The 25,447-nt window shown below is 44.1% G+C and overlaps 1 protein-coding gene and 1 pseudogene across 1 annotated transcript in view; both read right to left on the reverse strand.

Annotated features, from left to right (window-relative positions):
- The window catches only part of LOC126078111 (HLA class I histocompatibility antigen, A alpha chain-like), a 598,109-nt gene that overhangs the window by 336,635 nt on the left and 236,027 nt on the right, over positions 1–25,447 (reverse strand). The window lies entirely within an intron of this gene.
- LOC126078046 (patr class I histocompatibility antigen, A-5 alpha chain-like) lies at positions 18,523–22,304 on the reverse strand (annotated as a pseudogene).

Consider the following 25,447-nt stretch of genomic DNA (forward strand, 5'->3'; position numbering starts at 1 on the left):
TTTGCTCTGGGGGAAGGTCCTTGTCATCAATCTTCCCCTGGACTAGGAGCTTCTTACCACAGGGACCCTGGGTCCAAAGGATGCACTCTTCTTCTGCCACTACTTTCTTGGTGGTATGAAGTCCCCATGTCTTTCTGCTTGCTTCCCTCTTTTATATCTCAAAAGAGATTGGCTTAAGACACAGCCTAAACTTGTAGATTGAGTCCTGTCTCATTAACATAACTGCCACTAATCTCACCACATTAACATCACAGAGATAGGATTCACAACACATAGGAAAATCACATCAGATGACAAAATGGTGGAGAATCACAAAACACAGGGAACCGTGACCTAGCCAAGTTGACAAATATTTTTGGGGACACAATTCAGTCCATGACACTATGTCATACCAGCTGACCAACATGTCTCCTGAGACCATGGGCCACAGCCCCCAGCCCCAGCAGCTCAGTCTCTCACGGTGCTTGGATGTGTCTAGGAAGCTTCTGTGACTTTGCCTTGGCCAAGTTGTGCTGACTTCCACTATATTTTGTGTTGTCTTTCCCTTCACCAAAGTTGACACTTGTCTACTATCTAGTTAGTGATTTCCTCTCCTTATCTCTCCTCCCTGTTAACCACCAAGGATTGTATTTTTCTGTGTGTAAACCTTTTCTTAGGTTTTTATAACAGTGATCTCGTACAATACTTGCCCTTTTGTGATTGCCTTATTTCACTCAGGGTAATACCCTCCACATTCATCCACGTTGTGAGATGTTTAGTGGATTCATCACTGTACTTTATCACTGTGGAGCATTCCACTGTGTGTATGCATCATAGTTTGCTTATCTGTTCATCTGTTGATAAGCACTTACGATGTTTCCAACTTTTTGCTATTGTCAATAATGCTGCAGTGAACATGGGTGTGTGTATGTCTATTCCTGTGATGCCTCTTATTGCTATAGGATATATTCTAGGAGTGGGATTGTTGGAGCCTATGATATTTCTATTTCTAGCTTTTCAAGGAGGTACCATATCTTTTTCCATAGTGGTTGTACTGTTTCACATGCCCACCAGCAGTGCCTAAGAATTCCAATCTCCCCACAACCTCTCCAATGTTTGTAAGTTTCTGTTTTTTTGATACCCCAGTATTGTCACGGTGAGATGCTATCTCACTATAGTTTTTTTTCTTTAATTGTGCTATACTTGAAAGTTTACAGTTCAAGTTAGTTTCTCATACAAAACTTTATACACACATTTTTATGTGACCCTAGTTGCTCTCCCTATAATGTGAAAGCATGCACTCCTCCTTTCCACCCTGGATTTCCCGAGTCCATTCATCCAGCCTTCTCATTTCACCTCTGGACAGGAGCTGCTCATTTAGTCTCATGTATCTACTTGAGCTGAGAAGCACTCTCTTCACAAGTATCATTTTATGTCTTATCGTCCAGTCTAATCTTTGCCTGAAGAGTTAGCTTTGGAAATGGTTTCAGTTCTGGGCTAACGAAGAGTCTGTGGGCCATCTTTTCTGGGGCCCCTTCAGTCTCAGTCAGTCCATTAAGCCTGGTATTTTTACTAGAATTGTGTTCTGCACCCCATTTTTCTCCTGCCATGTCACAGACTCTCTGTTGTGTTTCCAGTCAGGGTGGTCATTGGTGGTAGCCAGACACAGTATAGTTCTTCTTGTCTCAGGCTGATGGAGTCTCTGGTTTATGTGGCCTTTCTGTCTCTTGGGTCATTATTACCTTGTGTCTTTGGTGTTCTTCATTCTTCTTTGCTCCAGTTGGTTTGGGAGCAGTTGATACACCTTAGATGGCCGCTTGCCAGCTTTTAAGGCCCTAGACGCCACTCACCTAAATGGGATACAGAACATTTTCTTAATAAACTTTGTTATGCCAATTGACCCAGATGTCCCCAAAAACAATGGTCCCCAGGCCTACACCCCTGCTACTCTGTGCCTCAAAGTGTTTGGTTCTATTCAGGAAACTTCTTAGCTTTTGGTTTTGTCCAGTTGTGCTGACTTCCCCTATATTGTGTATTGTCCTGCCCTTCACCTAAGACAATTCTTATCTATTGTCCAGTTAGTGAATGCCCCTTCCCTCCTTCCCAACTCTCAAAACCATCAAAGAATGTTTTCTTCTATGTTTAAACCTTTTTTTCAGTTCTTATAATAGTGTGTCATATAATATTTGTCCTTTTGTGACTAATTTCACTCAGCATAATGCCTTCCAGATTCATCTTTGTTATGAGATGATTCCCAGATTCATCATTGTTCTTTATCATTGCATGCTATTGCATTGTGTGAATATACCATAATTTGTGTATCCATTTACCCATTGATGGGCACCTAGGTTGTTTCCATCTTTTTGCTATTGTGAACAGTGCTGTAATGAACATGGCTATGCGTATATCTATTCGTGTGACAGCTCTTATTTCTCTAGGATATATTCCAAGGAATGGGATTGCTGGATTTTATAGTACTTCTATTTCTTGCTTTTTAAGGAAGCACCAAATTGATTTCCAAAGTGGTTATACCATTTTACTTTTCCACCAGCAGTGTGTAAGTGTTCCAGTCTCTCCACAACCTCTCCAACATTTATTGTTTTTCATTTTTTGGACTAGTGCCAGCCTTGTTGGGGTGAGATAGTGTCTCACTTTAGTTTTGATTTGCATTTCTCTAATGGCTAATGATCATGAGGATTGCCTCATGTATCTGTTAGCCACCTGAATGTCTTGCACATTTTTTGATTGGGTTATTTGTCTTTTTGTTGTTGAGGTTTTGCAGAATCTTGTAGATTTTAGAGATTAGATGCTAATCAGATTTGCCATAGCCAAAATTTTTTTCCTAGCCTGTAGGTCATCTTTTTACTTTTTTGATGAAATCTTTGGATGAGCATAGATGTTTGATTGTTAGGAGCTCCTGGCATTGTTAGTAATGTTTTGTTTTCTGTTTATGCCATGTTTTAGGGCTCTTAGAGTTGTCCCTATTTTTTCTTCCATGATCTTTATCATTTTAGATTTTATATTGAGGTATTTGGTCCATTCTGAGTTAGTTTTTGCGCATGGTGTGAAGTATGGGTCTTGTTTCATTTTTCTGCAGATGGATATCCAGTTATGTCAGCACCATTTGTTAAAGAGACTGTCTTTTCCACAATTAACGGACTTTGGGTCTTTGTCAAATATCAGCTGCTCATAGTGGATGAATTTATGTCTGGATTCTCAATTCTGTTCCATTGGTCTATATATCTGTTGTATTAGTACCAGGTTGTTCTGACTACAGAGGTGGTATAACAGGTTCTAAAATCAGGTAGTGGGAGGCCTCCCACTTTGTTCTTCTTGTTCAATAATGCTTTACTTATCTGGGGCCTCTTCCCTTTCCATATGAAGTTGGTGATTTTTTTCTCCATCTCATTATAAAATGCCATTGGAATTTAGATCGGGATTGCATTGTATCTATAGATCACTTTGGGTAGAATAGACATTTTCACAATGTTGAGTCTTCCTACCCATGAGCAAAGTACGTTTTTCCACTTATGTAGGTATCTTTTGGTTTCTTGCAGTAGTGTCTTGTAGTTTTCTTTGTATAGGTCTATTACGTCTCTGGCAAGACTTATTCCAAAGTATTTTATCTTCCTGAGGGCTATTGTAAATGGTATTGATTTGGTGATTTCTTCTTTGATGTTCTCTTTGTTGTTGTAGAGGAATTCAACTTATTTTTGTATGTGTATCTTGTATCCTGATATACTGCTGAACTTTTCTATTAGTTCCAGTAGTTTCCTTGTGGATTTGGAAGGTTTTTTTTTTGTGTATAAGATCGTATCATCTGCAAATAGAGATACTTTGACTTCTTCCTTATCAATTTGGATGCCTTTATTTCCTTTCTAGCCTGATGGCTCTGGTTAGGGTCTCCAGCACAATGTTGAATTCAGAGTGGTGATAAAGGGCATTCTTGTCTGGTTCCCGTTCTCAAGGGGAATGCTTTCAGACACTCTCCATTTAGGATGATTTTAGGTGTTGGCTTTGTATAAATGCCTTTTATTATGTTGAGGAATTTTCCTTCCATTCCTTTTTTTGCTGAGAGTTTTTATCATCAATGGGTGTTGAACTTTGTCAAATGCCTTTTCTGCATCAATTGATAAGATCCGGTGGTTCTTGTCTTTTCTTTTACTTATGTGATGGATTACATTAATTGTTTTTCTACTGTTAAACCATTACTGCATACCTGGTATGAATCCCACTTGGTCATAGTGAATTCTTTTTTTGATATGTTGTTGAATTCTATTGGCTAGAATTTTATTGTGGATTTTTATATCCAAGTTCACAAGGGCTATTGTTGTGTAATTTTCTTGTTTTATGGTGTCTTTTTGTGGTTTTGGTATCAGGGTTATGCTGGCTCCATACAATGAGTTTGGGAGCATTCAGTATTTGGGAGTATTCAGAGCATAGAAAAGCATCCTTTCCTATCCTCAAAATACCTTTAGTAGTAGTGGTGTTAACTCTTCTCTGAAAGTTTGGTAGAATTTTCCAGTGTAGGTGTCAAGGCCAGGGTGTTTTTTTTTTTTTTTTTAGGAGTTGTTTTAATTATCTCTTCTTTTGTTGTACATGTATTTAGTTGTTCTACCTCTGTTTGTGTTAGTTCAGGTAGGTAGTGTGTTAGAAATTTTGTCCATGTCTTTTAGTTCTCAAATTTCTTAGAGTACAGTATTTCCTATTATTCTGTTATGATTCTTTTAATATCATTTGGTTCTGCTGTGATATCACCCATCTCATTTCTTATTTGGGTTTTTTGCTTCCTCTTCTGTTTTTCTTTTGTCAGTTTGGCCAATGGTTATTGATTTTGTTGATGCTTTCAAAGAACCAGATTTTGTTCTTTTTAATGCTTTCAATTGTTTTTCTGTTCTCTATTTCATTATTTCATTTACTTCTGCTCTAAGTTTTATTATTTGCTTTCTTCTAGTGCCCGAGGGCTTCTTTTCCTGTTCTCTTTCTATTTGTTGGAGTTGTAGGGATAATTCTTTGATTTTGGCCCTTTCTTCTTTTTGGATGTGTGCATTTATTGCTACAAATTAACCTCTGCACACTGCTTTTGCTGTGTCCCAAAGGTTCTGGCAGGATGTGTTTTCATTCTCATTTGATTCCGTGAATTTCTTTATTCTACCTTAATTTCTTCTATAACCCAGTAGTTTTTGAGCAAAGTACTTTCAGTTTCCATGTGTTTGATTTTTTTTTTTTTTTTTTGCTTGCTTTTTCTGTTATTCATTTCTACTTTTATGGCTTTTTGGTCAGAAAAGATGCTTTGTAATATTTCAATATTTTGGGTTCTGTTAAGGTTTGCTTTATGGCCTGATGTGTAGTCTATTCTTGAGAATGTTCCACGTGCATTGGAAAAGAAAGTATACTTGGCTTCTGTTGGGGGAGTGTTCTATATATGTCTATGAAATCAAGGTGATTGATTGTGGCATTTAGATCTTCCATGATTTTATTGTGCTTCTTTCTGGATGTTCTGTCCTTCACCAAAAGTAGTCTGTTGAACTCCCCTACTATTATTGTGGCGTTGTCTTTATCTCTCTTTTCAATGCTCTTAGAGTTTGTTTTATGTATTTTGGAGCCCTGTCTTTGGGTGTGTAAATATTTATTATGGTTATGTCTTCCTGGTGTGTTGACCCTTTAATCATTATATAGTGTGCTTCCTTATCCTTTGTGGTGGATTTTACCTTTCCGTCTATTTTGTCAGAGACTAATATTGCCACTCCTGCCTTTTTTTGATTGTTGTTTGTTTGATATATTTTTTTCCATCCTTTCAATTTTAGTTTGTTTATGTCTTTAAAACTAAGACACAAACTCTTAGGGATCTTGATCCCTCACACCAGCACATTCCCAATGGCCTTGGTGAAAATTGTGCTCTCTGGGCCTCCCATGGAACAAGACCTTCTTGTGGGTCTGCTGGACTCACATAACATATGCATTCCACATGCCCACTTTCCTCAGCCACTTTAGTCCATTCTCTACCGTCTGCCAGGGCAGCTAAGTGTTGTCTACTTCGCTGAGAGTTGGACATCGTTTGTGTCTCATCTGTGCACAGAGCTGCCCCAGCAGTGAGTTTGCCCCCTTGTCCTCAGGTCCTTGATAAACCAGGGCCCTGAGAAAGTGCCCCCAAGCCAGTGAATGTTTGTTTATGCAGCCTGACATTCTGAGCTCATTGATCAAGCACCCTCAAAATCCAACCCCAAATCTGCTCCTCTGGCTCCTAGGGGGACATGTCTAGTTCTTGCAAATATTTAGGCGTATTCTTGTTTTGCTGTTATTACCCCCAGTATGTCACCAGCAAGACTGTGCAGGGATTTAACCCTAGTTATTGGAGCCCTGGTGGTACAATGGTTCAGTGCTCAGCTGCTAACCCCTAAAGGTTAGTGGCTCGAACCCACCCAGTGGCAATGCGGGAGAAAGGCCTAGAGATCTGCTCTGTAAAGATTACAGCCTAGAAAACACTATGGGGCAGTTCTACTCTGTCACATGGGGTCTCTAGGAGTCAGAATCCACTTAACAGCAACTAACAACAACTACAACATTGGACTGGGCACCTAGGGAGCGGTCAGCTTCTCTGTGAGACACCTGTTCCATTATAAGGGTGAAACTTCTGCAGCATCTTTTTCATGGTGGACTTGCTATTGATTATTACGGAAGAGTGAGCTCACTCTGCAAGCCCAGAGGATCCAGAGAGCATCCACTGGGAAAACCCTGTTCCAATTTGCAGAATCTCAGGTTTTCCCACAAGGCCCTGATGCTCATAACAGGCCTGCTTTGGCTGAGCTTCCAAACATCCCTGGAGTTCTATACTCTAAATGTTAGGTTGTCATCCTGCTGTTCACTCTACCTGCCCTTCCTCTACAGGAGGTAAAGGCCTCTATGAGCTACTGCAGAGGCTCTCACACGTGGGGAATAACAAGCCTCAAATTCTCATCATTTCTCCAAGGGCATTTATACAACTTAATATTAACCAGCCAACTCCTTGTCTTTCTGGGCATATCCCCCTCCCCCGCCCCCCCCCCCTTGTTATTTTTCAAAGGTTTCTATCATCACACTTGCCACAGCTTTCCTCCACACCAGGACTTTTTCTCCAGTCTCCACTAGTCAAACTCTTATCAGTTGAGCTGCCACCTTGTGCCAGGGACCCTCCATGCCTCACCTACTGCCAGGATGTCATCCTCTTGGCCTGCCAGGTGGTGGGTGAGCCAAATCCCCATCTTTTCTCAGGCCACTCCTGATAGCATTTGTAATAGTTAGGGTCCTCTGAGGAGCAGACACCAACACAGAATTAAATGCACAAGAATTTTAGTAGTGGAAACATCTGTGAAAAAATGGGGAGGGAACTAGATAAGGCTGGAACAGTCGCCAGACCATGTTGCAAGTCTGAACCCAAGTGAAGGAGAAAGGGAATGAATGGTAGCTAGAATTGTCCTAGATGTGGTGAGGTCTAAGGAAAGTTCAGTAAGGGTATCAGGAAGCACTTGAGGCAAACAAAGTTAGCCTTCCATGGAGGACTGGTCCTGCCTTAGTTTCACTGCTGTTCTCAATCACTGCCTGGAAGAAGCCTGTGGGAATTGTGTTCTCAGCACAAACATGGCAACGGATTTCAGGAGGCAGTACCTGGGCCATCAGTCAGTCATGTTGCCTCTAACTGAGGTTCTGTGATGCGCATTCTCACGGCTGCCACAGTGATGCAGTTCAGACCAAAAGTTGACGATAAAGGAGAGAGATGGGGAAAAGTTGCTGGATCGATGCCTCTAAGCAGATGAGGAGGGATGAGATCTAGGGCATCAGCAGAGGGACGGGCTCTGCTGGGAGCAGGGACAGCTGACCAGTGACGACAGACTGGACGTCCATCCTGCGGTTCAAATGCAAGGACATGAGTAGATGGTGCTGGCCATCTGTAAAAGTTGTCTTCTGATGTGTTCAATCTTCTTGGTAAAGTACGAAGCGAGGTCATTCGCCAAAATAAGAATGGAGAAGGAGGGGTGTGCAGTAGTCACCTAGGATGGGAGGAGACTGAGCGAATTCTGCAAGCACAGGAGACCGCTGAGCAACAGTGTGGGCACCCCTGAGGTCTGGGTCATGGAGAGCAGTCACGTGTCTGTGTGTTTATCTTTAGCCTCCTCTAGTTGCCTGAGGACAGGGGCAGAGATAGAGATGTTCCAGTGACCCTGAGCCAGGAGCTAGAAGAGTCAAGAAACATGGGGGTCACAAGAGCCGAAAGGTGGAAACAAAGGAAATGTCCATCAACGGATGAATGAATAAACAAAATGTGGCATATACATACCATGGACTATTACTCAGCCATAAACGAAAATGGTGAGTGCATTAAGTCAGTCACAAAAAGGACAAATACTGTATGATCTCACATGTATGAAATAGTATATAGAATTCAAAAATTATTAGTGCCACAGGAGGACTTCTTGAAGATGAACATAAGCCTCCCCTCTTGTCCTGCGTTTTCATGCCCTCTTCCCCTGTGGTGGAGCCCTGGTGGCACAGTGGTTAAGAGCTCAGCTGCTAACCAATAGATCAGCAGTTCTAATCTATCATCCACTCCTTGGAAGCCCTATGGGGTAGATCTACTCTGTCCTTTGAGTCAGAATTAATGGCTTTTGTGGGCTTCCCCAGAGGGAGGGGAAGAGAGGGAGTTTTTGCTTAGGGGCTCTGAGTTCATGTTGATCGTGGTGGAATAATTTGCAAAAGGATAGCGAGAATGGTTTCACAATTTGAAGAATGAAATCAACATCACCGAATTATACCTGTAGAAATTGTTGGATCCGCGTATGTCTTGTTGTATATATTTGCACCTCAATAAAAAATATTACAACAGTCAAGAAATGTGGGGAATGGTTCAAGGTCCATAGGTGAGAGCTACAACGACAGGAGGAGGGGCTATAACCTAATGACAGAAGATTCACAGTTGGGGACATTAGGGAGGAGGGAGGGAGAAAGGTCTGAGAGCAGCAAGGAGGAGAAAGAACGTCTCCACAACCAGGAGTACAAGGCCTGCAAGGGCAGAAACACACCCTGTGCGAGCATTTTTCATCATTGTGACTATTAACTGTTTTGTCATTTTCAGTTTTTTAAACTCTGAATTTGGGGGAATGTCCTTCTACAAATTTCTTTATGAATTATTCGGTGAGGGCATTACTGTCAATGTTTATGTAATGCACTGAACTTATAGAATGCTGTCTGTGTGAAATATCTTTGAAATGTAGTGAGATTTAATTTATAGGCTATTACTTGTAATTATTTAAAACCTACTAGTTGTACTTCAGAAAATTGTGTATTTGATTTTTGGTGTGGGGTTACATATAGGCAAGCGGCCAGGTGGGTGGGCAGGCAGGCAGGCACACAGAGATACAATGGGTTATGGGTATTAGTCAGGTCTTCTACAGCCGATATATGTTTTTTTGTGATTTTTAACTGACATGACATTCACGCAACATAAAATTCACCGTTTTAATGTGTACAGTGTAGTGGATTTTTAGTATATTCACCAACATTGTGCAACAACCACCCCTATCAAACTCCAGAAAATTTCTATCACCCCAAAAAGAAACTCGGATCTGTTAGCAGTCATTCCCAATTCCCCACTTCCTCCCATCCCCTGGCAAACACTAATCTACTTTCTTTACTTCACATGCTGTTTTCTGTCTGCGTGGATCTGCCTATTCTGAGCGTTTCATATAAATGGAGTCATTTTCAAATTGGACACCTATTATATAGGGACTTTCATTCACTTAGTATAACGTTTTCAAGGTTCATCCATGTTATCCATGTTATAGCATGTACCAATACTTTCTTCTTCTTACGTAACATTCCACTGTATGGATGTACCATATTTTGTTATCCACTCTTCAGTTGACGGGCATTTCAGTTGTTTTCACTTTTTGGTTACTATGAAAAATCACGTTCTGAACATTCAGGAAATTTTTTGTTCAAGTTTTTGTGTGAACGTATGTTTCCCATTCTTTAGTGTATGTACTTAGGAGCGACACTGCTGGGTCATATGGTAATTCTGTTTATCTTGTAGAACTGCCAAACTGTTTTCTATAGCAGTTGCACCATTTTATATTCCCACCACAAATGCACGAGGGTCCAATTTCTCCACCTCTTTGCCCAGGCTTGTTATTTTCTTTTTTTCTTTTAGCCACCAGTGAAATCCTTTCTCCTTGTGGTTTTCATTTGCATTTCCCTAATGCCTAAGGATGTTAAGCAACTTTTCACGTGCTTATCGTGTGTCTTCTTTGAAGAAATGTGCATCTTCTTCAGGAAAATATTTATTCAAATTCTTTGCACATTTTTCTAATTGGGTTATTTATCTTATTACCTTTCTGTTGATGAATTGTAAAAGTTCTTTACATATTCTGGGTGGTGGTGGTGGTGTTAGTTGCCGTCCATTCCCACTCATGAGACAATTCCCACTCATGGCGACCCCATGCGTACAGAGTAGAACTGGTCCATAGAGTTTCCAAGGCTGTGATCTGTTGGAAGCATATCTCCAGGCCTGTCTTCTGAGGCTCCTCTGGGTGGGTTCAAACCTCCAACCTTTCAGCTAGTAGTCAAATGCTTGACCATTTGCACCTCCCAGGGACTCATCTTTCTCTCTTACTAAGGTTAAAAAACACAGGTCTATAAGACTTCAGAGAGGCATTGGTTGTTCAGTGGTAGAGTTCTTACCTTCCACGCAGGAGACCCAGGGTTGATTCCCAGCTAGTGTACCAGGAGTGCTTATTGGGCTTTTTACTACCTACACAGACCTTTTCCTGGACCTTGCAGAAAACTGGGAACCTTTAAAAAAAAAAAAAAGCCACTGTCATCAAGTAGATTCCAACTCATAGTTACCCTACAGGACAGACTAGAACTGCCCTATAGGGTTTCCAAGGAGAGGCTGGTGGCCTAGAACTGCCAACCTTTTGGTTAGCAGCCCAGCTCTTAATTACTGGGCCACCAGGGCCCCATAGTGGAAACTCAAAACGAAAATAAAACAAACCCATTGCCATCAAGTCAATTTCTATCCTATAAAAAACAAAAAAAAAATGTTTTTTTTTTAGAGCAGAGTGGAACTGCCTCAAAGAGTTTCCAAGGAGCAGCTGGTGGATCGAATTGCAGACCTTTTGGTTAGCAGCCAAGATTTTAACCACTGCACAACCAGGACTCCATATTGGGCACAGGACCCAGGAATTGCTTACTTAACAAACCTACTCTTGAGGCTGATACACATCCATGTTGGGAATTCCTGGTCTACATTCTTACTACTAGAAGAGCAATCTGAAGACCAGCAGCATCAGCATGAACCTTGTTACAAGTATAGAACCTCATGCTCTACTCCAGATGTCTTAGTTATCTAAGTGCTACTACAAAAGAAATACCACAAGTGGATGGATTTAAAAAACAGACATTTATTCTTTCACAGTCTAGAAGGTTAGAAGTCCAAATTCAGGGTGTTTGCTCCAAGGCAAGGATTTTCCTTCTGCAGATTCCGGGGGAAGTTCCTTGTCATCAATCTTCCCCTGGTCTAGGAGCATCTCAGCACAGGGACCCTGCATCCAAAGGACATATTTGCTCCTGGTACTACTTTCTTTATGGTAGGAGGTCCCGCTGTCTCTCTGCTGGCTTCTTTCTTTTATATCTCAAAAGAGATTAACTCAAGAGACAACCTAATCCTGTAGATTGAGTCCTGCCTTGTTAACATAACCGCCTCTCATCCTGCCTCATTAACATCATAGGATTTACAACACAGGATAATTATATCAGATCACAAAACCATGGACAACCACGCAACACTGGGAATCACGGCCTAACCAAATTGACACACATTTTAGGGGAACACAATTCAATCAATAGCATCTGGTAACCACCAATGAATATTACACTCTGCAAGTATACTTATTTTTGGCTTTTTAAAAGTGAGATCATGCAATATTTGTCCTTTTGTGAGTGACTTATTTCACTCAGCACAATATCCTCCGGACTTCTCCACATTATGTTTTGAGTACTCATCATTATTCTTCATGGCTGGATAGTATTCCACTGTATGTATGTATTACAATTTCTTTATCCATTCATCCATTGATGGGCACTCAGGTTGTTTCCATTTTTTTGCTATTGTGAATAGTGCTGCAATGAACATAGGTGTACCTGTCTTCTACAAATTTTATGGTTTTCATTTTCACACTTAAGTCTTTAATCCATTTTGAATTGGATTTTATGTATGGCGTTAGGCACAGAGCCTGATTCGTTCTTCTGTATGTGGTTATCCAATTTTCCCAGCTCTGTTTATTGAAGAGACTCTTCTTTCTCCATGAACGGATTTAGCACCCTTGACCAAAATCAAACAACCATAGATGTCTGGATTTATCTCTGCTCACTCAATTCTATTCCATTGGTCTATATATCTGCTATTACACCAGTACCAGGTTATTTTGATTACTGTAGCTTTATAGTACGTTTTGAAATCAGAAAGTGTGAGTTTTCCTACTTGATTCTTCTTCTTCAAGATTGCTTTAGATATTTGAGGTCCCTTGCCCTTCCATAGATATTGGAGGATTGACTCTTCCATTTCTGCAAAGAAGGCTGTTGTAATCTTGACAGGGACTACATTCATCTAAAAAACAACTTTTAAATGTTGTTTGAAGACCCCTCACCACCATGATCACTACTCTAATCACTGACATCAGTGGCTTCAATTCTGGCCGAGCAGCAGAAGTGCTTGCAGGGCTTATTACAAAATAGTCCTCTCCCTGGAAACACAGCCTCAGAATGTTGGTCCCACGGTCCAGGAATCACTTATTTAACAAGCCCTACAGCTGAGACTAATGCATAGCCATGTGGGAATCCTGGCCTATGCTCTTGCTACAAAAAATGTGATCCGAAGACCAGCAGCAACAGCGCCAACAGAGATCATGTTATAAATGTAGAATTTCATGCTCATCTCCAGACCATCAGAACCTTAAAACATTTCCAGGTGATTCTTGTGCACAGTAAAGTTTGGGACTCACAGTCTTAGTCACTTCTTTATTTTAATTGTACTTTAGATGAAGGTTTACAGAACAAACTAGCTTCTCATTAGACAGTTAGAACACATATTGTTTTGAGACATTGGTTGCCAACCCCACAACATGTCAACACTCTCCCCTTCTCGAACTTGGGTTCCCTATTACCAGCTTTCATTTCCCCTCCTGCCTTGTAGCCCTTGCCCCTGGGCTGGTGCGTCCCTTTAGTCTCATTTTGTTTTCTGGGCCTGTCTGATCTTTGGCTGAAGGGTGAATCAGACTTCATTACTGAGCTAAAAGAGTATCCAGGGACCATACTCTCAGGGTTTCTTCAGTCTCTGTCAGACCAGTAAGTCTGCTTTGTTTGTTTTTTTTTTTTCTGGGTCTGTGTGTGTGTGAGAGAGAGAGAGAGAGAGTTAGAATTTGGTTCTACGTATTTCTCCAGCTCTATCTAGGACCCTCTATTGTGGTCCCTGTCAGAGCAGCTGGTGGCGACAGCTGAGCACCATCGAGTTGTGCTGGACTCAGTCTGGTGGAAACTGTAGTACTTTTGGTCCATCAGTCATTTCCGCTAATCTTTCCCTTCTGTCTTTGATTTTCTTCATTCTCCCTTGCTCCAGATGGGGTGAGAGCAGTGGAGTATCTTATTTGGCCACTTACAAGCTTTTTTTAAATTTATTTTTAAAATTTATATACACTTTACTAACTATTCTTAGTTGCCTTCCCCCTAATGAGACAGCACACTCCTTCCCTCCACTCTTTTCATGTCCATTCGGCCAGGTTCTGACCCCCTCTACCCTCTCTTCTCCCCTCCAGACAGGAGATGCCCACATAGTCTCATGTGTCTGCTTGATCCAAGGAGCTCATTCTTCACCAGTATCATTTTCTATCCCATAGTCCAGTCCAATCCCTGTCTGAAGAGTTAGCTTTGGGCTAACAGAAGGTCTGGGGACCATGACCTCCAGCGTCCTTTTAGTCTCAGTCAGACCATTAAGTCTGGTCTTTTTATAGAATTTGGGGTCTGCATCCCACTGGTCTCCTGCTCCCTCAGTGGTTCTCTGTCGTGTTCCCTGCCTGGGCAGTCATCGATTGTAGCCGGGCACCATCTAGTTCTTCTGCTCTCGGGCTAATGTAGTCTATGGTTTACGTGGCCCTTTCTGTCTCTTGGAATCATAACTACCTTGTATCTTTGGTGTTCCTCATTTTCCTTTGCTCCAGGTGGGTTGAGACCAGTTGATGCATCTTAGATGGCCACTTGCTAGCGTTTAAGACCCCAGGCGCCACTCTCCAAAGTGGGATGCAGAATGTTTTCTTAATAGATTTTATTATGCCAATTGACTTAGATGTCCCCTGAGACCATGGTCCCCAAACCCCAGCCCCTGATACGCTGGCTTTTGAAGTGTTCAGTTTATTCAGGGAACTTCTTTGCTTTTCGTTTAGTCCAGTTGCGCTGACCTCTCCTGTATTGTGTGTTGTCTTTCCCCCACCTAAAATAGTTCTTATCTACTATCTAGTTAGTGAAAACCCCTCTCCCTCCCTTACTCCCTCCCTCCCCACACTCATAACCATCAAGGAATATTTTCTTCTCTGTTTAAACCATTTCTCGAGTTCTTATGATAGTGGGCTCATACAATATTTGTCCTTTTGCAACTAATTTCACTCAGCATAATGCCTTCCAGATTCCTCCATGTTATGAAATGTTTCATGGATTCATGATTGTTCTTTATCAATGAGTATTATTCCATTCTGTTAATATACCATAATTTATTTATCCATTCATCCATTGATGGGCACCTTGATTGCTTCCATCTTTTTGCTATTGTAAACAGCTTTTAAGACCCCAGACACTGCTCTCCAAAGTAGAATGTAGAACATTTTCATTATAAAATGTTACGCCAATTGAGCTAGATGTTCCCCAAGACCATGGTCTTCACAGCACTTAGCTTAGTGATTCCATCCCTCCGGGAGTTTGGATGTGTCTATGGAGCTTCCATGACCTTGTCTTAGACAAGTTATGCTGGCTGCCCCAGTATTGTACACTGTCTTACCCTTCACCAAAGTTACCACTGATCTATTGTTTATTTAGTGTTTTTCCATCCCTACCCCACCCCCCGTAACCGTCAAAGATTGTTTCTTTTTGTGTATAAACTTTTTTATGAGTTTTTTTTCCATGAGTTTTTATAGTAGTGGTCTCATTCAGTATTTTTGTGATTGACTTTTCACTCAGCATAATGCTCTCCAGATTCATCCATGCTGTGAAATGCCTCGCCTTCATAACTTCTTGATGCAGCTCCAGAAGAGTGCAGTCTTCTCTTGGTGTGAGGTGATCAGATTACTTAGCACTGGAGCCAAGGTGCCGTCCTTGTTCTTTTCTCTTCTATAGCTATTCATTCCCTTGGTGACCTTCTCCATTCTCAAGGCTTTAAACATCATTTATATGGTCTAGCCTCCCAGATCTATTTACCTAGCCCAGCCATTTCTCCTAAATATCAATCATATATCCAACTGCCAATTGGAAAACGTCATTTACATTTCTAATAGACATCTGTCCTAGTCATCTAGTGCTGCTATAACAGAAATACCGCATGTGGATGGTTTTAACAAACAGAAATTTATTCTCTCACAGTCTATAAAAGTCCGAATTCAGGGTGCCAGATCCCAGGAGTCTTTCTGTCTGTGTCAGTTCTGGGGGAAAGTCCTTGTCGTGAGTCTCGCCTGATCGAGGATCTTCTCAGCGCTGGGACCCTGGTTACAAACGACATGCTATTCTCCTGACTCTTGTTCCTTGGTGGAATGAGGTACCCATGTCTCTCTGCTCACTTCTCTCTTTCACATTTCAAAAGAGGTTGGCTGAAAACATGACCTAATCTTGTAGACTGAGTCCTGCCTCATTGAATAACTACCTCTAATCCTGCCTCGATAACATCGTAGAAGTCAGGATTTGCAACACATAGGAAAACCATACCTGATGACAAAATGGTAGACAATCACATAATACTGGGACTCATGGACTAGCCAAGTTGACACACATTTCGGTGGCGGGGGGGGGGGTATGCGGTTCAAACCATAACACCTCCCAAATCCATTTCTTCAGCCCAGACATTTTTCCTAAATATCACTCATATATCCAACTGCCAGTCAGTAAATGACGTTTTCCAATTGGCAGTTGGATATATGAGTGATATTTAAAAATGCAAAAAAAACTTGCATTTTTAATAAACATCTCAAATAAAACACTTCCTAAACCGAATGCTTGTGATACCCCCTCCTCTTTTCCACCTCTGCTGATGGCAGCTCTATCTTTCTATTTGCACAGTCTAAAATATTTGGTGTCCTCCTTGACTCCACTTTTTCTCTCATACCCCAATTTTAATCCATTAGCAAATCTCGCAACGTTCAAGTTCAAAATATATCAAGAATCCAATCACTTTCCACTATTTTCACTGCTCACAGGCAAAACCACCACCATCTCTAGCTAGAAAATTGCATGGATATCCTAGTGTTTTCCTACTGCCTTGTCCATCCTCCACCTCTTGATTCTATTCTCAGCACAGAAGCTAGGGTGATCCTTTTAAACGGAGACCTACCATATCTCTCTTCTGCTCAAAATTGTCTTGTAACTCTTCACCTCACTCAAAGGGGGAAAATACCCTGAGATCCTGAAGGCCCCACATGATCTGACCATACCTCTGATGTCATCTCAGTTACTCTCCGTTCCAGCCCTACTGTCCTCGCTGCTTCCAGAACACAGGAACGTTCCTGCCCTAGTGTCTTTGCACTGGATATTCCCGTGCCTGGAAGAACTTCCCCAGACATCCTCATGAATAATTCCCTCATGTCCTTCAAGTCTTTCCTCAAAGGCCACTTCTCAATGACATACATTCCGACCACCTAAGTTACCAAAGTCGTCTGCCTTCTCCTCTCACACCCACATTCAGCTTCCCCATTGCACTTCCCACTTTCTAAAATGAACACCTGTCTTATTTACCATGCTTATAGTGTCTCTCCCCACTAGAACACATGCTCCACAAGGCTACCAATTTCTTGTGTTTTTAGTTCACTGATGTTGCCCAGATGCAAATACAGTGTATCTGGCACTCAACAGCTATCAGCAGAATGATCACTGTGGGGTAGCGCACCTTCCTATCCTAGAGACGGTGTCTTCCTAATGTAGCCTCAGGACAAATGCTGTTTTGTGGCATCTGCAGCAAGTCCACTCACACTGACTAACATTGACTCTCCTTTCCTGTATATGCTGCTCTCTGCTCCCTGTCTCCCTCTCCTCCCTCCTGTCCACTCCAGCACACAGTCTCATTTCCCTCTGTAGACCAGACAAGAATGATCCTAGGGGTTACGGACGCTATTTTACAAACAATGGTGAACTTAAATTAGATTCTGCTTTATAAACCCACAAGGTTGGACTGGTTGGCACTAGGATTATAGACTTAAGGGCAGGGAGAGAGGGTAGGCAACTGGAAGATGGAAACATAACAGAAATTTAACTAAAACAAGAAAACTGTTGGATGCCTCCTTTCTAATTCCAGAACTTATTCCTTAAAAATATTGCGGAAAAGGTAGAAAGAATAATCCAGGAAACAACCCCATGAGGAAAAGACCAAAACAAGTCTGAGAGTTCATTTCTCCATACCACAGAGACTCCTGTGTGCAGGGGCTGCCCTGGGCCTTGGGGGGACACTGAAAGGAAAAACGAATTCTGCTGCTGTCAGATGGGGGTACCCAGAGGAGAATGACACCAGAAGTCGTACACAAAACAAGAAGAGGCATACCCTCCACAAAAACAAAGACACAAAAAATAAAAACACAAACCTTGGGGTCTGAGGGTCAGGCTAGGCCTAATCCAGCACACGAAGTCCTCACTGCCTGTCTTAGTTATCTAGCATTGCTATAACAGAAAAACCACAAGTGGATGGTTTAACAAAGAGAAATTTATTTTCCCAGGTTAGAAGGCTAGAAGTCTGAAATCAAGGTGCCAGCTCTAAGGGAAGGCTTTGTCTGTGGGCTCTGGAGGAGGGTCCTTCTCTCTTTGAGCTTCTACTCCTGGGTGAAGCTCAGGTGGCTTGGCATCTCTCTTCTGCCATCTCTACTTCTCTCCCTTGCTTCTTTAATCTCTTTTATGTTTGAAAAACGATGAACTCAAAATATAACCTACACTAACCTTTAACATAACAAAGACAATCCGTTCCCAAATGGGATTATAACCAACAGACATAGAGGCTGGAATTTACAACACGTGTCTTGGACGATATAGCTCAATCCATAACACCGCCCAAGCTCTGAAGACAGGACAGGACCTGGGCAATGCCTGAGTCCCTGTGATCACAGGTCCTACTGAGGAGACAAGAACAACGCAGCAGTGAAGATGACCCGACCAAGGAGTGACCATGTCAAAACCCAGGCTGTCCTGAACACAGGCCCCATTCACGTTCAGCTCCTCCACAGCCTTCTTCCATCCCTGCCTATCACAGACTCAGCAAAGCAAACAAAGGATTCTGGATGGTTCTCAGGTCTCCATTTATTTCCTCTAGGAGATTTTAAGTCTCATCATCTCCTTAATTAACCCATCAACCCTACTTCATGGCAAAAATTTGACAAAAAAAGATCATTCCCAGATTCTTGTTTTCAATACGTAAGTGACAACTTGCAGCTCAGAGCAAGAGAAGTTATGACTGGGATGGAGACATTCTGGCCCTGTCTCTGCTGGAACAGGAAATGCAGATCCAGGGGAAAGGACACAGGTCAGTGTAGGGAGGGTGTGCAGGTGGGCAGGGGTGGGTTAGTCCCACCACATCCTCACATTATGCTGACAGGAACACAGGTACATTCAAACAACAGTTGCAGTAAGAGAAGTCCTAAATCACAAAGCGGGTGTGAACAAATCTTGCATCGGTCAGTCAGTCCCACACAAGGCAGTGGTCTTAAGCTAAGGAAGAAAGGAATCATGAACAAATTCAGGTCAGTCACTCTAAGTGTTGACACTCTGAACAGCCCACCAAAGATCAAAATACCCAGTTCCAAAGTATCCCCATAGTCAAGTCATGTCCCCTCTGCCCCAAACCCTTCCCCATGTCTGGCCCTCAAGGTCTTACCTTTAGAAGCCATGAGAGACATATCAGAGCCCTGGGCACTGTCGCCGTCTCGAGAAGAACAAAAACATTATCTGGTCAGAGCCCACAGGAGGACATGAGACTAAAGGAGGAAATTTGAGGTGGGGGGCTCTCCCACGGGATCCCGTCTACACTCTTCCAAGGGTCTCAGGATCAGCCCACATCCCTCACTTACTTGCAGTCTGCGTGGAGCTCCTTCCCTTTCCACCTATGGGAAGAAAACATCCTGTGAGAGACCAGGGAAGAGCCAGGACCATGAGGTCCTAGAGGAACCCACTAGTCATGGACCCCAGGCAAGTTTCCAGAACTGTGATTTCAGACTCAGGACAGGACAAGGAATTAAAACGAAAGGAGATATGTGGGGACTGGACCACCTACCCTCCTAGAGGTCTGTCCTCAGCAGGGGTTTTCCCCTCTAATCTGTGACTATGGGCATCAGGTCCCCATCACCAGAAACACCTAAGGTGAAAAATTTACCTTCATCTACACATGTGATTTACGTGTTTACAGAGGGCCCCAGACTGGGTAAGCATGTGTGTGTGGATGATATTTCCTAATAACAAGGCAGAAGATGGGCAGACTCCTGGCTGGGGATTGAAATCTTCACGTGTAATAAGAAAACTCAGACCCCACCCCATCTCTACCTGAGCTCCTCTTCCTCAAGATCACAACTGCAGCCACCACAGCTCCAACAACCAGTGCTCCAAAGAGCACCAGGCCAGCAACTATTCCCATGACGGGGATGGTGGACTGAGGGGGTGGCTCTGGAAGAGAAGGGAAGGTGAAGGGCCCTCGCCCACCAGTCTCAGCCCTGACCCTGACGGAGGTCTCCAGAAAGGCTCATCCTTTCCCTGGGAAAAGGCTCCATCCTCGTCCCCTTTTACCCCATCTCAAGGTGAGGGGCTTAGGCAGCCCCTCATGTTGCACACGACACGTGTATCTCTGCTCCTCTCCAGGGGGCACCACCATGGCCACCCACTTTTGGAAGGTCCCGTCGCCTGCAGGCCTAGTCTCCACAAGCTCCGTGTCCTGGGTCTGGTCCTACCCGTCCCACTGCCAGGTCAGTGTGATCTCAGCCGGGTAGAAGCCCAGGGCCCAGCATCTCAGCATGACCTCATGGTCAGAGATGGGGTGGTTGGTCACATGTGCCTTTGGGGGATCTGAGGAGAAAGGTCAGAAAATTCAGAAACTCTGCATTATGTCCCATGGGCCATGGGAGCAGGGCTCATGTGACCATGCTGAGATTGGACAGATCATTTGGGCTGAATGAGGAAGTGTAAAACTCGGACACTAGTTTGGACTCAGGGGTCTGGAATACTTGATTCCTTGGAAAGTTCTAGAATCTAGGTGAGACTGCCCAGTATAATAGGTTCCAGGTCTGAGGAGAACAGGGGCTTCTGGCCCTGCCCTGGGTGGTGACCAAGAAACTCAAAAACATTGGAGTCAGACCTCCAAAGAAGTTGGGTTTGGAGCAGAGAACAAGGGCTGAGAACAAGTCCCTGGGGGTTACCAAGGCCACTGCCAGAGTCAAAGAAACTGCTGATCAGTTATTTCAGGAATCATTTCCCCCACTATCCCTAGAGAGGCTGGATCCCTTAATTCTTCCTGAAAGAAATGCATGGTCTCTGGGTAAGTCACTCTCTAGTACAGATTGTACTAACAGGGGCTGACTCCTCCCTCTCTCAGACCCTTGGGAGCATGGGAGGGAGTATTCAGGTGTCCATCCCTATGGGAGGCCTATTGGAGGAATAGCCTAAGCCAAGGGGAGACCTGGGAGTCACCCCACAGGCCCACGTACCTGCACGCTGCAGAGACTCCTTCCCGTTCTCCAGGTATTTGTGGAGGCACTCTACACAGGCGCCCTCCAAGTAGGCCTTGACCTGATCTGCAACCTTGTCAGCCTCCCACTTGCGCTGGGTGATCTGAGCGGTCGTGTCCGCCGCGGTCCAGGAGCGCATGTCCTGGCTCAGGGTGATGTAGTTGGCGCCGTCGTAGGCATACTGAGCATACCCACGGAGGAAGAGCCCGTCGGGGCCCACTTCACAGCCATATATATTCTGGAAGGTGTGAGACCCTGACCCCGCCCCCGCCGTCAGCCACGTCCCCGCTGCCAGCACCGCCCCCACCGTCAGCTCCCTCCCCCCGCCCGCCCTCAGCCCCGCCCTCGCTGCCCGCACCGACGCCGCTGCCAGCACCGCCCCCAACAGCCCAGGCCGGTGGCGATTGGTCAAATTCTTTTTGGGTCTAAACTGAATCGAATCCCCGAGGCTGTTGCAAGGTCAAAGGACCTGGAGGGTCCCGCGGCATCGGAGTGAGGTTCGGGCCCGGAGGCTCGGGGCGACGCTGCCCTGGGGACAAGGGGACCCGTGACATGCGATCCGAGCCCGGCGTCACTCACTCACCGGCGTCGCTCTGGTTGTAGTAGCCGCGCACGTTCCGCAGGCTCACTCGGAAAGCCTGTGCGGCGCCCTTAGCTTTCTGTGTCTCCTGGTCCCAATACTCCGGCCCCTCCCGCTCCATCCACGGGGCCCGCGGCTCCATCCTCGGGTTCGCGGTGTCGCTGTCGAACCGCACGAACTCCGTGTCGTCCACGTAGCCGACGGCGATGAAGCGGGGCTCCCCGCGGCCGGGCCGGGACACCCCGGTGTAGAAATACCTCAGGGAGTGGGAGCCTGGGGGCGGGGAGCGGCTGAGACCACCGACCCCTCCCTCCCTGCGCGGGCCCGGGTCCGGGGTCTATGGGAGCGGGAAGGGGAGGAGGGGTGAGGGCTGAACAGTGGTGGACGGAGAAGGGGCAGCGGGAGAAGCAGTGCCGGGGCAAAGTGAGGGGAGAGGGAGGGGAGGGGACGGGAGAGGGGGTCTGTGAGGGGGCAGATTCCCCGAGGGTCCTGCGTCCCGACCACGTGGTCCCCTCCTCCTCCCTCCGCCGAGGCTGTTTCCCTCCCGACCCCGTACTCACCCGCTCGGGTCTGGGTCAGGGCCAGGGGCCCCGAGAGCAAGAAGAGGAGGATCTGGGAAACTATCACCATGATCGAGGGAGTCTGGGAAGACTGAGTTCCAATGGGTCCGTGCGGAGCTTATAACCGGGAACGGAGGAGACACTGATTGGCTACTGCAGAAACCGGATACACAATGGGAGTGAGAACTGGCATCCCCTCATGTTGTCCAGACAGAGGAACTGGCACAGGTTGTGAAAAGGAGAAGTGAAACTCGGGGAGACCGGGAATCTCCAGCGCTTGGCTTCCTCACTCCAGACACCGCCCTCGCGGCCTGAAAGCCAAGCCCGGGCACTAGGAGTTTGTCCTGACCCCTGTCCTCCTGTATGGACCACTCTTTGTCACACTGGCTCCCTGAGTCATATCCTGGGCTGTCAGAGGAAACCGGGAAGAGACCCCCAGGCTAGGGCCAATCCATTTCCTACTCTCCCCGTCTTGGAATGCTTTTCCCTGAACTGGACTCGCTCCCTCCCACCTCTTAATTCTCCCCCCTGGACTTCTCTAGAATAAAATTCACCCCCAAAGAATCTGATGCCAGAGACTGAGCTCGCCTTAGGAATGAAGGTAGAAAGACCAGGGGTCTCCTCTTTAACCCTAGAAGAGATTGTGTCTGAAGACGCCAGATAGGTATTTCCATAGAGACAAGTTTCCTTTTTATTAACAGCAGTGGGTAGGTAGCTCAATATTGATAACCCCAACAGGAATTTAACCTGTAAGAGAAGGGATTTTGTCCATTCATGTATAAATGTGTCTGAAAGACTCTGCAGTCAAGCTCACAAAGCTCTGAAGTTTGACTTTTCCAAACAATGTATCTATGACTCCTAGGTTAGTGTATATTAAAATTATCTTCATTTCCTATCTCTGAGTTTGTCTGAGTTCCACGTCTATCTTCAATACAAAGCAGCTCATGAAAGCACAATTCATTACTGCATATTTTAACCAGAAGAGTGTAGGAACTTCAACGTCTTCAAAGTTGCAAGTGTTCAACAGTCAAAAATGCCTTCACCAGTGCACACCCATTGACTGTGTTTATGAATTGTTAACTTCTAAAGGATATAACCAAAAGCTTGGCAATTGGAGTCCTCTCAGGGACACTGGGGAGGAAAAAGGCTGTTGATCTGTTTCCCTTAAGATTTCAGCCAAGAAAAGCCCATGGAGCAGTTCTACTCCAACACATGGGCTTTGGCATGAGCCAGTGCAAGACAACAACAAGGGATGTCCATATTTTATTGGGACACTCGGTACTGTTATTTTCTTTAACCTGGTTAACATGAGGGGGCAATTCATTTTTAGGTAGCCCCACAGAATATATTAAATATCCAATGCAAAGAATACCCAGCTAGATCCTTAAGTATACATATTAATTAAAAATCTATAAAACGCAATACTTAAATTTGAGAATTCCAGTGCTTAGAATTCTTTGCTTCTGCTTCTTTCCTCCCCTCCTGCTACTCCAGGGCTTTTCTCTGTCTCTCTCATCTCTCACTCAGGCCCTCTTCTCCCCTTGGTCTCAACCACCTCTCACTTTTTTTTTCCTACATCACTTTTTTTTTAATCAAACGTTTGATGTAGGTTTACAGAACAAACTAGCTTCTCACTAAATAGTTAGAACATATTGTTTTATGAAATTGATTAACCACCCCAGAACATCTCAACACTCTACCTTCTCAATCTTGGGTTCCCTGTGACCAGCTTTCCTGTCCCCTTCTGCCTTCTAGTCCTTGCCCCTGGGCTGATGTGTTCCTTAGTCTTGCTCTATTTTATGGACCTGTCTAATCTTGGGCTTAAGCTTGAACCTCAAGAGTGACTTCATTACTGAGCTAAAAGGGTGTCCAGGAGCCAAACTCTCGGGGTTTCTCTAATATATATAAGACAAAGTCTCATCATACCACTTCTAAGGAGCATTCTGGCTGTACTTGTTTCAAGACACATTTGTTCATTCTTTGCCAGTCCATGGTATATTCAGTATTCTTTCCCAGCACCACAGCTCAAAGGCATCAATTTTTCTTTGGTCTGTCTTCTTCATTATCCAGCCTTCACATGCATATAAGGCGACTGAAAAACACCAAGGCTTGGGTGAGGTGCACCTTAGTCCTCAAAGTGACATCTTTGCTTTTTAACACTTTAAAGAGGTCTTTTGCAGCAGATTTGCCCAAAGTAATGCATCATTTGATTTCTTGACTGCTGTTTCCATGGGTGTTGATTGTGGATTCAAGTAAAAGGAAATCCTTGATGACTTCAATCTTTATCGTGACGTACCTGCACATAGTAGGCATTTTTTTAAATGAATGAATGAATGACAAATATGACTGTAGAAAAATTACTTGCATCACATAAAAATCAAAATGAAACATAGAAAAACAAAAATTAGGAAAGGTTTTATTTTATGCAACTAGTGTGCCTGATGGTTGATAACTTCATTCAGTGGAGAAAGTGATATGTGCTTATCCCTGGCAGACTTGAGCCTATGTATTAGTTTTCTACTGCTACAGAACAAAATACCACAAACTTAGGGGCTTAAAACACCACCCATTTATTTGTTCACAGGTCTGTAGGTCTGCTGTCCAAATATGGTGTGAATGGATTCTTCAGACCAGGGTTTCACAAACTTATGCTCTCATCTGGAGCTGGGATCTGCCTCCAAGCTCATACAGAGCTGTTGGCAAAAATCCATTTCTTGCAGTTGTAGTGCTGAGGTTCTCATTTCCTTAGTGGATGTCAGCGAGGAGGTCCTCCCAATCCTAGTGGCCACCAGCATTCCTTGCAATGTGACCCCCACCATCTTTAAGCTCACAGTCCAAAACCTCCTCACTTTGACCCCCTCTCACACTTTGAATCTCTTTGTTCAGGAAGAGCCCAGGCCTTTTAAGGGCTCACCTGATTGCATACTCTCCCTGTCTAAGGCTTACTGATTTGGACCTTAATTACATCTGCCAAATCTCTTCACAGCAGCACCTACATTAATGTCTCAATAACTGGAAGAAGGTGAACCCATACTTTTATGAAGATAATGTTCTATGTATGTTTGCCAGCGGCATCCCCTCCTCCAGGTATTTTCATAAATACACTATAGGAAACCCTGGTGGCACAGTGGTTAAGAGCTCAGCTGCTAACCAAAGGTCGGCAGTTTGAATCCACCAGGCAGTTCTTGGAAACTCTATGGGGCAGTTCTACTCTGTCCTATAGCGTTGCTATGAGTCCGAATTGACTCATTGGCAACGGCTTTGGTTTTTCATAGGAAAATACCTGGAGGGTGGGAGAGCAGTTGGCAAACAGACGTGTAGCAGGTTTATGAAACTATCTCGGGGCCTGGGGGCAC

This window comes from Elephas maximus, chromosome 1 (genome assembly GCF_024166365.1).
Source record: "Elephas maximus indicus isolate mEleMax1 chromosome 1, mEleMax1 primary haplotype, whole genome shotgun sequence".
Lineage (NCBI taxonomy): Eukaryota > Metazoa > Chordata > Mammalia > Proboscidea > Elephantidae > Elephas > Elephas maximus.